The sequence below is a fragment of the Canis aureus genome, chromosome 15, assembly GCF_053574225.1.
Source record: "Canis aureus isolate CA01 chromosome 15, VMU_Caureus_v.1.0, whole genome shotgun sequence".
Taxonomy (NCBI): Eukaryota; Metazoa; Chordata; class Mammalia; order Carnivora; family Canidae; genus Canis; species Canis aureus.
The window spans coordinates 34,071,380-34,085,132 of record NC_135625.1 but is presented as its reverse complement, the minus strand read 5'-3'; the positions used below and the strand labels follow the sequence as shown (position 1 = coordinate 34,085,132).

The 13,753-nt window shown below is 36.3% G+C and overlaps 1 protein-coding gene and 1 long non-coding RNA gene across 13 annotated transcripts in view; one reads left to right on the top strand and one right to left on the bottom strand.

Annotated features, from left to right (window-relative positions):
• The window catches only part of NRG1 (neuregulin 1), a 1,069,619-nt gene that overhangs the window by 982,869 nt on the left and 72,997 nt on the right, over positions 1-13,753 (bottom strand). The gene's annotated exons all lie outside the window — the stretch shown is intronic.
• Positions 1-13,753, top strand: part of LOC144283996 (uncharacterized) — an 83,042-nt gene that overhangs the window by 59,865 nt on the left and 9,424 nt on the right. Inside the window, exon 6 of one of the 4 annotated variants that reach the window (XR_013352475.1) lies at positions 6,914-7,023. The exons of the other annotated variants lie outside the window; for them this stretch is intronic. This is a non-coding gene — a long non-coding RNA (uncharacterized LOC144283996). Of the gene's footprint in view, positions 1-6,913; positions 7,024-13,753 lie in introns of those variants that run through there. 4 annotated transcript variants of the gene reach the window in all.

The following is a 13,753-nucleotide window of genomic DNA, read 5'->3' as shown; positions in this document are numbered from 1 at the left end:
AAAATATAATCTGATAGATGCTATAACAGAGATATGAGCAAAGTGTTGAAAATCCAGAAGGAAGAAACTAGAAATGGTGATCTTTTATTAACCATGCATCTTTTAAAAGCCCCTTCTTCCATCAAACATAGAAACAAGGACATTTCAGATGGCTTTTTGATAGTGCAATGTGTATTTACTCCACAATTTACAATTTCGAAGAGGATTAAGGAAAAGCTAAGGCTCTTGTCTCCCTACTGAATCATACTCTTTCTCCTACTGAATTATGCCAAAAATCAGAACTTTACAAAAAAAAAAAAAAAAAACAAAACACCAAATCCTGTATTCACTTAAAAATTTTAACACCAGAGACTCGACATACACACACACTTCATATAGTAGTCTCTGCACATAAATTTCCATTTATTCTTATCCTGACATACATCATGCAGGACTATGGTTCATCGCAAGTGCCAGTGCCCCAGAAGAGGGTATACCCTCCTTTATATCAATATTTACTGAAAATTATGCTCAATTTATCTTAAAAAAGGTGAGAGGGAACAGTGAAAGCACTACAAATGGAAACTTTCTAAAAAGTGTGGCAATTTTAGATTTTCAAAGATCTATATTTAGGAGTTCTAAGATTAGGGTTGACCAACAAAACATCACTTTTCCTCATCTCTAACTTCAAGACTTACTTCTTTCCCACATCTCTATCTTGACAAATTGTTTGGGGTTCATGTAGCTTCTAAATTATTTTTAAAAATGGAAACAAGAGTTTCCGATAAGAGAAGTAGAACTAGCAGTTACCTTCTATACCTAATTTTCTTTTTTTTTAATTTTTTTATTTATTTATGATAGAGAGAGAGAGAGAGAGGCAGAGACATAGGCAGAGGGAGAAGCAGGCTCCATGCACCGGAAGCCCGACATGGGATTCGATCCCGGGTCTCCAGGATCGCGCCCTGGGCCAAAGGCAGGCGCTAAACCGCTGCGCCACCCAGGGATCCCTATACCTAATTTTCTGAATATTTCTCACCTCACTTAAAATAACACTTCAGAGCAATTGACCATAAGATTAAATTAACAATCTCATTTGTTTGCTTTTTAAAGATTCATTTATTTGAGAGAGAGGAAGAGTACAAGTGGGAGGGTCAGAGGGAGAGGGAATCTCAAGCCAACTCCATGCTGAGCACAGAGCCAGACACAGGGCTCCATCTCACCAGCCTGAGATCATGACCTGAGCTGAAATCAAGAGTTGCATGCTTAACTGACTGAGCCACCCAAGCCCCTCAACATCTTGTTTTAAAACATTATAGACATTTTTATTTCTATGACAGAAAAAGCCCTAACACGTTAACCAAATGAAAATATTAAAAGAATATATGTCTAAAACTATGTGAAGGGCAGCTTCCAATATAAAAATCCATTTGATCAAGATTCACCTTCAGAAGGGAATAAAGACCAAGAGGATTGTGGTTGTGTTAAAAACAAACAGTTCTAATATTTTTAAAGGTGGACATGGAAATATTTACAGATGCCGTGATATAATCTGGACTCTTGCTTCAATATAATATTGGGAGAGATGAGGTGGAATTACAGTTTGGCCATAATTTGATCATTAACTGAAGCCAGGCAATGGTACATGAAGATTAATTATATGATTCTGAATATTATTTTGTGAATACTTTTTAAAAAAAGAAAAATAGGGATGCCTGGGTGGCTCAGCGGTTGAGTGTCTGCCTTCAGCTCAGGGAGTGATTCCAGGATCCGGGATGGAGTCCCACATTGTGTTCCCTGAGAGAAGCCTGCTTCTCCCTCTGCCTAGGTCTCTGCCTCTCTCTCTCTCTCTCTCTGTGTGTGTGTCTCATGAATAAATAAATAAATATTTTTTAAAAATAAAAATAAAGAAAAACAAAATAAATGGTCACCTAGCAGACTATCAGGGGAAATGATTCAAAACCAGGACATCATTTGCATGAGAGATGTTTCACATTCACATCATATTTATTTCTTAGAACACCTGTGCATTAGCCAAGGACGTTAGGTACCACTGATAGGGATATCCAAATAATATCCTCACACAGACACACACGTAGCATCTTTTCCCTAATAACTAGTGCTTTCCAAACATACTATTATATTTAACAAGAACCCACAATAAAACACTCTCAATCCTCACATACATATATTTAAGAATAATATCACTGTAGAAATATTTTCCCTTGTTAGAGATGGTTTTGCTTTTACTCATTGACTCTCTTTTTCTTGATCTAGACTAAGCATTCTGAAAGTATACCACCTCCATAGGAAAGGTTTTAGTTCTTGAAATTTTATAGCTACATATATAAAAGGTGCCAGTTGAGTACTTCTTAAGTTTTGTTTCTACTGGCATTATTTGTGAGTATCAAGATATATATATCTATATATCTATATATATAGATATATAGATATATATAGATATATTTATAACAATTGTGTACAAAGACTTTATCACAGAAAAATGATAGATGTGGTTGGTACACAAAATCCTGCTGCAAACATACTGATTTACTTAGGAGTGAGTAGTGTTTGTGGCACTGAATGTTTTCTGCTATAAAGCATGAAGCAGCTTAGGCCTTTAACCACTTTGAGCAACCATGAGTGCATTAAAGGATTCATAAAAGAAGCACGCATGATAGAAAGGAAACTACCTTCCACACAACCTATATACCCACCTAGTCTAGTTGTACATATTATTTGAAGTATATACTACAGAAAGACAGGATGTAGAATTCTCATTTACAATGTCTACATCATTCTTTCCATATTAAGTGATAAAAGAAAGTAAAAGCGAACAATTTCAAATAAGAAATGTAGAACTAGCAGTTACCTTTTTAACAAGTTTCATTTTCTGAGTATTTCACTTCTCCCAAAAAATGATTCTATGCAGCAAATATCCATTAAAGAATGTAAACAATCTTGTTTTTAAGATGCTGGAGAAATTTTTATTTCTCTGATAGGAAAAATCTAACATGTTAACCAAACTAGAGTACAAACAGATGTCTAAATCTAGAGAGAGAGACACACACACACACACGACTCAAAAAGGCATTAATCACAACATAAAGTACAGTAACCATGGCAATCTGTTTCCAAAGTGGTAAATCACAACCAGGATTTTTCAACAATTTAGGGTATTCCCAGGTATCTCACATATTGCTACAAAAATAATTCAGCCCTGGTGGCTCAGCGGTTTAGTGCCGCCTTCAACCAGGGTGGGATCCTAGAGACCTGGGATTGAGTCCCATGTCAGGCTCCTTGCATGGGACCTGCTTCTCCCTCTGCCTGTGTCTCTGCCTTTCTCTCTCTCTCTCTCTCTCTCTCTCTCTGTTTCTCATGCATAAGTGAATGAAATCTTTAAAAAAAAATACAACAATAACAACATAAATGTCACTTGATTTTCTTTACACTATGTTGCAGCACTTCAGAGGGGGGTTGAAATGACAAAAAAAAGGAGGAGCATCACTAAAAATAAATTAAGTGTTTTGAATTTTCAAAAATTTTAAATCACTTCTTTTGGGCAAATAAATATGAAGCTGTGGATTCTTTTCAAATAGCATTGGATAATGTGACTTGTTCTCACAAAAGTGAATGTGCCCAGGGACTTCAACTGAGCTTCTCCTTTGCAGATTAGAGCAGGGATTTCCAAGAGGTAGACACTGATCATCAGTGCTCTTCTCATGTGTTCTGTCAATTTCTCTTCCCTCTGAGGCTCCCATACCTTCGCAAATATCAACATTTACTTTCCTTCACACCTTTCCTTTAAGAAACTTAGAATGATAGAACAAAAAGAACATACATGGGGAAAAGAAAGTTGCAACTTTTACTATGAGTTTGGCTACAAACTACCAGTATACCTTGAATAAGTATGTTCAGTGCTCAAAATTTTATTTTCTTTAATCCAAAAAATAAAGAGACTGAACTAAAGGTTCCAGCTCTAATATTTTCTAAATATGTAAATCAGGCATAACTTCTTTTAAATTACAGAACTGATATTGATGTATAATTTTCATCTCATGGTGTCACTGATTAAAGCTGCAACTTCTCATGACTTTGCCCTAAAGATTGTGTATTTTTGATGACACGTTACTCTCTGTAGAAAACCCAAAAGATTCCACCAAAAAAAATTGCTAGAACTGATATGCAAATTCAGCAAAGTCATAGGATATAAAATCAACAGAGAAATACGTTGCATTTCTATACGCCAATAATGAAGAAGCAAAAAGAGAAACTAAGGAACTGATCCCATTCACAATTGCACTAAAACCTATAAGATATATAGGAAATAAACCTAGCCAAAGAGGCAAAAGATCTGTTCTCTGAAAACCATAGAATACTTAAGAAATTAAAGAGGACACAAAGAAATAGAAAAATATCCCATGCTCATGGATAGGAAGAACAAAAAGTTAAAATATCTATATTATCCAACGTAATCTACAAATGTAATAAAATCCCTATCAAAATACCACCACAGCATTCTTCACAGAGCTAGAACAAACAATCCTAATATCCATATGGAATCACAAAAGACTCTGAATAGCCAAAGCAATCTTAAAAAAAAAAAAAAAAAAAAAAAAGCTGGAGGCATCAAATTCCAGACGTCAAGCTATATCACAAAGCTGTAGTCATCAAGAGAGTATGGTATAGTACTGGCATAAAAACAGACATATAGATCAATGGAATAGAATAGAGAACCCAGAAATGGACCCTCAACTCTATGGTCACCTACTCTTCAACAAAGCAGGAAGAAATATCCAGTGGAAAAAAGACAGTCTCTTCAACACATAGTGTTGGGAAAACTGGACAGCAATGAGCAGAAGAATGAACTGGACCAGTTTCTTATGCCATACACAAAAATAAATTCAAAATTGATCAAAGACCTAAGTGTAAGACAGAACCATCAAAATCCTAGAGGAGAAAATAGACAGCAACCTTTTTGACATCAGCCATAGCAACTTCTTACCAGACACATCACCAGAGGCAAAAGAAACAAAAGCAAAACTGAACTACAGAGAAATGACCAAGATAAAAAGTTTCTGCAGAGCAAAGGAAACAGTGAACAAAACTAAAAGGCAGCCTATAAAATAGGAGAAGACATTTACAAATGACATATCTGATAAAGGGTCGGTATTCAAAATATATGAAGAATTTATCAAACTGGGGATACCTGGGTGGCTCAGCAGTTGGGTGCCTGCCTTGGGCTCAGGTTGAGATCCTGAGATCCAGGATCGAGTCCCATATCAGGCTCCCTGTGAGGAGCCTGCTTCCCCCTCTGCCTATGTCTCTGCCTTTCTCTCTCTCAGTCTGTGTCTCTCATGAATAAATAAATAATTCTTTAAAAAATAAGAATTCAGGGCAGCCCAGGTGGCTCAGCGGTTTAGCGCTGCCTTCAGCCCAGGGTGTGATCCTGGGGTCCCGGGATCGAGTCCCACGTCAGGCTTCCTGCATGGAGCCTGCTTCTCCCTCTGCCTGTGTCTCTGCCTCTCTCTCTCTGTCTCTCATGAATAAATAAATAAAATCTTAAAAAAAAAAAGAATTTACCAAACTCAGCACCCAAAAAACAAATAGTTCAGTTTAGAAATGGTCAGAAGGGTGACATGTGGGTGGCTGAGTAGTTGAGTGTCTGCCTTCAGCTCAGGGCGTGATCCTGGGATCTGGGATAGAGTCCTAGCAGGAAGCCTGCTTCTCCCTCTGCCTGTGTCTCTACCTGTGTGTGTGTGCCTCATGAATAAATAAATAAAATCTTTTTAAAAAAATGGTCAGAAGATATGAATACATTTTTCCAAAGAAGATATCCAGATGGCCAACAGACTCATAAAAAGATGCTCAACATCACTCATTATCAGGGAAATACAAATCAAAACCATGAGGAAATACCACCTCACATCTATCAGAATGGCTAAAATTAACAATTTAGGAAACAGATGTTGCAAGGATGTGGACATGGGAAACTCTCTTACACTACCAGTAGGAATGCAAACTACTACAGCCATTCTGGGAAACAGTATGAAGGTTCCTCAAAAAGTCAAAAATCTAACTACCCTATGACCCAGCAATTGCACTACTAGGAATTTACCCAAAGGATACAAAAATAGTGATTCAAAGGGGCACATGCACTCCAATGTTTATAGCAGCATTATCAACAATAGCCAAATGGAAAGAGACCAAAAGTCTATTGACAAATGAGTAAATAAAGAGGTGGTACACACACACACACACACACACACACACACAAACACATGTACACACACACAAACACACACACACAATGGAATGTTACTCAGCCATCAAAAAGAATGAAATCTTCCCATTTTCAATGATCTGGATGGAGCTGGAGTGTACTATGCTAGGCAAAATAAGTCAGAGAAAGAAACACTGTACGATTTCACTCATACGTGGAATTTATGAAACAGATGAACATATGGGAAGAAAAAAGAGAGAGAGAAGCAAACCATAACAGACTATTAACAATAGAGAACAAACAGGATTTTTAGAGGGAGGTGAGTGGGGAATGGGCTAAATGGGTGATGGGTATTAAGGAGTGCACTTTTTGGGATGAGCACTGGGTGTTGTATGTAAGTGATGAATCACTAAATTCTACTCTGAAGCCAGCATCACACTATAAGTTAACTAGAATTGAGATAAAAAATTTGAAAAAAAAAAAAAACTAAGGCTATACATTTTTAAAAATTTTATGTGATTAGACAATAGTCTAAATATTTCTATGAAACTCTAACTTATTAAAAGTATACAGAGAAAAAGCTAGAACTAAGGGAAACAAGTATTTATTTCGACAAGGGTAATATATGGTACTAAGTTAAATTCTGACAATTTATAAGTGGAGGGAAATTCAACAGTCTAAACGTTATTCTTTATAACCTTTTTCTCTGAAAAGGAATGTCTGAAGGATACCAAGGCAACATGACAAAGCAACTTTGAAATCCTTAGAAGGTAATTTCCATGGCACATATTGTTTACAACCAGCTAACATATCATATAATCAAGTTACACTTCTAAGGGAAAAATGATCACATTTGTCTCTATCAATTAAGAGGAGAGGGGAAAAAAGAGCAATATAGAAATTAACATATGTAATGTGTGATTGTGACTTGGAAAGAATATTTCACCTAAAAAAAACAAAAACAAAAAGAAAAACTATTAGGGACACCCGGGTGGCTCAAAGTTCTGCCTTTGGCTCAGGGCGTGATCCTGGAGTCCTGGGATCAAGTCCCTCACCTATGTCTATGTCTATGTCTATGTCTCTATGTCTCTGCCTCTCTCTCTCTCTCTCTCGAATAAATAAAATCTAAAAAAAAAATTAAAAGAAAGTTCACTAGAGAGTAAACACAATATGAAAAATCACCACCACACAAGAGGAACTGTGAATGGTTGTCAAAAGAGGCTAACATATGCCCCTGAGGAGAATCGCTCCTGCAAACAGACACTTGGCACAGACTCCATCTCTCACTCTGATTATGTGTAAGGTGTCTACAAAACTACCTGTCCAGTTACAAACATTTACTGAAGGTACTCATACAGATCTCATCTGTGCTGCTGACATCAGACCACAGCAAAATTTCACTAGCTTTGGGGAAAATAAATGGCACGTATTCTCTGAAAAAATTAACATCATTATCTTAAAACTGTATATTTTCAACTGTTCCTTTTATAAAAACTCTAAATATTGATGACTCTGAAGCTATATTTACATAAAATGGTATCTCAGAAGGTCTACTAAAACTTCCCTATCCTCCAAGATCTAGAAAAGTTCTCAAGGATTACCTTGAACCTCTAAACTGAGATTCAAGGCCATACAGTAGATCAAAATAAACTCTTCCCATCTTATCATATCAAACACCTTAATTTTTTGCTAGCGCTACTGTTTTCAAAATCTCTCACATTTCATCCCAAATGGCTTATCAAGTATTTTTCCCCAAAACACAGTACCTTCCCTAGAAGTAATTATGGTGCTAGTTGGATACAATAATTTTTTAAAAGCTTGATAGAAGTAGTTGAATTCATAACACAAAAGTTCACAAATAAGAAACTGCACTGTTAAGAATAAATTTAAAGTTATTTTACACTTTAATTATTTTCTTGATTCAATTCTATTAAAATTGTTTTAGAAAATTATGTAAGCTTATTGTTACCCACACCTCTGTTAGGAAGCTGCTCTGTACTCTGACAAGGAATTTGACAGTAGTCCAAGTGATCAAGTGAACTCTGAATTATTAACTAGATAGACTTTCTCTTGACCTAATCATGGATCCTGTATTTCAATTAGGTTGAATTGCCTTTTTTTTCTTTTTTAGCACTAGTCAATCTCTGGCCTATATTGTATACATGCACCTTTCATGAAGCCTCACCTTGTTTCCACATCTAGATTACATATTCTATAAGCCTAGGTCATTACTCTGTGCTTTTATCATACTTAATAAATACAAATGTTTATAATTAAAGACTTTATCATGGACCTAATCTTAAACTTTATATTAAATGAGACTCCTTAATTAAACCTTATCTATTCATCCTTGCATAAACATAGCAGAAATGCTGTTTTTGTTTCTGTCAGAAAGGGAAATATCACAGGTAAAAGGGAAAAGCAGAGACAAACCCATTCCAATTTTTACTTGGAAAATTTAAACATCCATAAGGATCCTTCACAAAGAACATAAGAGGTATTGGGATGCCTGGGTGGCTCAGTGGTTGAGCATCTGCCTTTGGCTCAGGGTTTGATCCTGTGGTCCTGGGATCGAGTCCCGCATCAGGCTCCTTGTAGGAAGCCTGCTTCTCCCTCTGCTTAAGTCTCTGCCTCTCTGTGTGTCTTATGAATAAATAAAATCTTTAAAAAAAAAAAAAAAGAACAGGTATTGAGAGAAAAAAAATTAGAAAGTACAAGGCTACCAAGGTTACAATTATTCTGTTCACAGAACCAGCAGTGTCCTCCTTCATTCATCATATATGCAAGGAATGTCATATGCCTCTACATACGAGTTCTGCAAAATTCAGCAAATGAGTTGGTTCCATTACAAAGTTAGCAATTTATAAGAGATCCAGTCTTCTTTAATTTGGGGGTCTAGTGCTAGGCAAGGTGATTAGATACAGACTTATACAGATAAGTAACTATCTCAGAATGCAAAGTAATGCCTTTTATTTCCTAACACGGCACATGAAATGCTTAGTCATTATGAGGACAGACCAAGAACCACTTTTCTCACACAACTCTAAGTTAAAGCATAATATGGTCACACAGTAACAAAACAGTCTATGAATACTGAAAACAAGAAATAGATATCAGCATGATTCATGTGGGAAGAAAAGAAAAGTTATGAAAATGCTTTCACTTTATCATTCTAAATCCTGGCTAATTTTATAGCCAACAATGATGCACATCTCATTTTGACCTATGTATAATAGTCACCAATGCAAATAAACCTAATAAAATGAACAAAATTAACAAATAAAATTTCACTGTCTTCTAGTGTGAACATGGGATCAGAAGGAAAAAACATTTCCACTTCCTAAATAGGATACAAAATTAACAAGATAAAAAGAAAAAAAGTTAATCTCTGTTTCTTCCAGCAAGTGTGTAAGGATAAATCTGCACATCTGACAAACTTGTACAAGCTCCCGAAATGAAAGGAGAGTGGACAGAAAACTTACATAGAAGTTACTGTAACTAAAGGCAGAGATGGCCCTTCCATGGCAGATTTCCAAAGATATCAGCAAAAACACTTTCTCAACTTGTATGGTACCCTGAGGTGTTAAAACTTTATTTTCTGTATGCTAAACTGTCTTGTCAATAGAGTAGAGGTCTGGCAGAATGAGAAGACGTGAAGGGAAAATAAAGTGAAGAGTGAGGTTAAATAAACAGCAGTGACAGTTCTCTGAAAATACCAGCAAAAATACATCACCATGGAGAGAAAGCATAGTTAAGAGTAGAAGACATCACCACCCCAACACCTCACTGTGTGCTGAAATGGCAGAAAGTATGGGAGGGAATAGGAATGGTGCAGAAGACTTCCTGGATACAGTGTGAAGCAGAGAAGTAGAAACAATAGGCACACACACACAGAGAGAAAAAGATCAATCAATCAAATGAGCCATATTTGCAGTGAGCTCTCTGCTTCTCTGCAAGCAACTAAAAAGAGAGTCTTAAGTAGTAAAGTTTGAAAGGCTACCCCAATCCCCCACCCCGTCCCACTCACACCTCTGCTAATACAGCTAAGGCAGGAAGACCCTACTCATTCAATATTGAGAACAAGCATATCTCGTCTTATTGCATCTGGCAGATACTGTGTTTTACAAATTGAAGGTCTTGGCAACACTGCATTGAGCAAGTCTCTTGGCACCATTGTTTCAATAACATTTGCTCACTTTGTGCTTATGTCACCTTTTGGTAGTTCTTCCAGGATTTCAAGCTTTTTCATAATTATTATATTTGTTATGATGATGTGTGACCAGTGGTCTCTGATGTCACTATTGTAATTGTTTTGGAGTGACACAAACCATGTCCATATAAGACAGCAAACAAATGATACACATTGTGTGTTCTGACTGCTGCATGGACGGGCCACTCACCCATCTCTCTCCCTTCTCCTAGGACTCCCTATTTTCTAAGACACAACAATATTGAAATCAGGCAAATCAACAACCCTACAATGGCCTCTAAGTGTTCAAGTGAAAGGGTGAGTTGCACATTTCTCACTTTAAATCAAAAGCTAGAAATGATTAAGCCTAGAAAGGAAGGCATGTCAAAACTGAGACAGGTGAAAAGCTAGGCCCCTTGCACTAGGTAGCCAAGCAATGACTGCAAAAGAAAAGTTTCTGAAGGAAATGTAAAGTGTGACTCCAGTGAACACAAAAGAATGCAAAACAGCCTTATTGCTGATATGGAAAAAGTTTAAGTGGTTTGAATAGAAGATCACCAGCCACAACATTCCCTTAAACTGAAGCTTAATCCAGAGGAAAACCCTATCTTTGAATCTATGAAGGAAAAGACAGGTGAGGAAGCTGCAGAAGAAAAGTCTGAAGCTAGAGGAGATTGTTTATGAGGTTTAAGGAAAGAAGCCATCTCTATAACATAAAAGTGCAAAATTAAGCAGGAACTGCTGATGTGGAAGTTATGGCAAGTTATCCAGAAGATCTAGCTGAGATCATTAAGTTAGGTGGCAACACTGAACAACACATTTTCAATGTAGATGAGAAAGTCTTCTACTGGAAGAAGATGACATCTAGAACTTTCATAGCTAGAGAGGAGAAGTCAATGCCTCGCTTCAAAGGACAGGCTGATCCTCTTGTTAGGGGTTAATGAAGATGGTGATTTTAAGTTGAAGAGAATGTTCATTGATCATTCTGAAAATCTTAGGGCCCTTAGGAATTATGCCAAATCTACTCTGCCTGTGTTCTATCAATAGAACAATAAACCGTGTATAAGTCTGTTTACATGATTTACAGAATATTTTAAGTCCACTTTGAAACCAACTAGGCAGAAGAAAATTCCTTTCCAATTATTACTGCTCACTGACAAAGCACTTGGTCACCCAAGAGCTCTGATGGAGATACACAATGAGATCAATGTTGTTTTTATTTATTTTTTTTTTAAATTCTTTTTTTTTTAAATTTATTTATGATAGTCACAGAGAGAGAGAGAGAGAGAGGCAGAGACACAGGCAGAGGGAGAAGCAGGCTCCATGCACCGGGAGCCTGACGTGGGATTCGATCCCGGGTCTCCAGGATCGCGCCCTGGGCCAAAGGCAGGCACCAAACCACTGCGCCACCCAGGGATCCCTCAATGTTGTTTTTATGCCTGCTAATACAATATCCATTCTGCAGCCTGTGAATCAAGGAGTAATTCTGACTTTCAAGTCTAGTATTTAAGAAATATATTTTGTAAGGCTATAGCTGCTACAGACAGTGATTCTTGTGATGGATCTGAGCAAAGTAAAGTAAAAACATTCTAGAAAGAACTCACCATTCTAGATGACATTAACATTTGTGAGTCATGGAAAGAGGTCATAATACTAACATGAACAGGAATTTGGAAGAACTTGATTTCAACCATCATGGATGTCTTTGAAGGGTTTAAGATTTCAGTAGTAAAAGTAACTACAGATGTAGTAGAAATAGCAAGAGAACTAGAAGCAGTGCCTGAAGATGGGGCTGAATTGCTGCAATCTCATGATCAAATTTGGACAGACAAGGACTTGCTTCTTATGGATAAGCAAAAAAGTGGTTTCCTGAATGGAATCTACTCCTGGTGAAGATGCTGTGAAAATTGTTGAAATGACAACAAAGGATTTGGAATATCACATAAACTCAGTTGATAAAGCAGCACCATGGTTTGAGAGAATGGACTCCAATTTTAGTTCTACTTTGGGTAAAATGCTATCAAATAGTAAGCATCACATGCTACAGAAAAATCATTCATGAAAGGAAATTAGCCCCATCAACAGATAGGGCAAACTTCAGTGTTCTCATATTTTAAGAAATTGCCACAGCCACTTTGGTCTTCAGCAACCACCACCCTGATCAGTCAGCAGTCAATAACATTGAGGCAAGGCCTTTCACCAGCAAAAATATTACAACTCTACGAAAGCTCAAATGATAGCTATCATTCTTTAGCAATATTTTTAACTAAGATATGTACATGTACAATTTTTAGAAATAATGCTATTGCACACTTAACAAACTGCAGTATAAACATAACTTTCACACGCACAGAGAAATCAAAAATTCATTTATCTTGATTTATTGCAATATTCACTTTATTGTGGTTCGTTGGAACCAAACCCACAATATCTCAGAGGTATTCCTATTTCCACAAAAATATGTCATAGCACCAATACACAGTGTAAGAAAAATATTGAGAAAGAGCAGTAAAACTTACTAACAAATAAGGAATGCGAGATTTCTTTTCTGCAACAGAACAAAGATCTGACTCAAATTTTTGTCATTAATTTTATAAAATAAAGGGAGAAAAAATTGTTTTAAATCATAAAGAAAAAAGTGGGAATTCAACAGGAGTTCAATTATGAGTAGTCAGAACTCAAGAAACACTAAGGAAAAATAATCAGAAATGATAGTAAAAAAGAAAATCATCTTAGAGTAAACAAATCTGTAGAAAATATAAGAGACATAAGACACACACAAAAAAAGTAGAACAAATTAAATGGAAATAGACTTAAAATGAATTAGAGAAAATAGATATGGAAGACAAAGTAGATAAATACATATTTGCTGTGCTTAAAAAGAAAAACAAAATAGCATAACAAAGAATTTAAAAATACAATTCCAAAAATATTCCTTGAAATAAAATAAAACTTAACTATATGTATTTAAAATTACACTGTGGACCGTAAAAAACTAACCCACATTATACAACCCAGATACACAGCCTAGTAGTGTTACTGAACTTTAAATATTAAAGTAAAGCAGACCAGAAAAATTAACAATTATTCCTAAGTGAAAAATACAAATTTCTCCACAGTTGCACTCAACTCCATAAAACGGCAACATCTACAAGATCCTCAAAGAAAAAAAAAGTATGTATCAAGTTGTTTTTCAAGAATAAAAATAACATGAGGCACCTGGGTGGCTCAGCTCGGTTGAGAGTCTGACTCTTGATTTCAGCACAGGTCATGATCTCAGTGTCAGATTGGGTTTGTGTTAGGCTCCACACTTACATGGAAGTCTGCTTGAGGTTCTCTTGCTCTCCCCCTCTCCTATTGGCCCT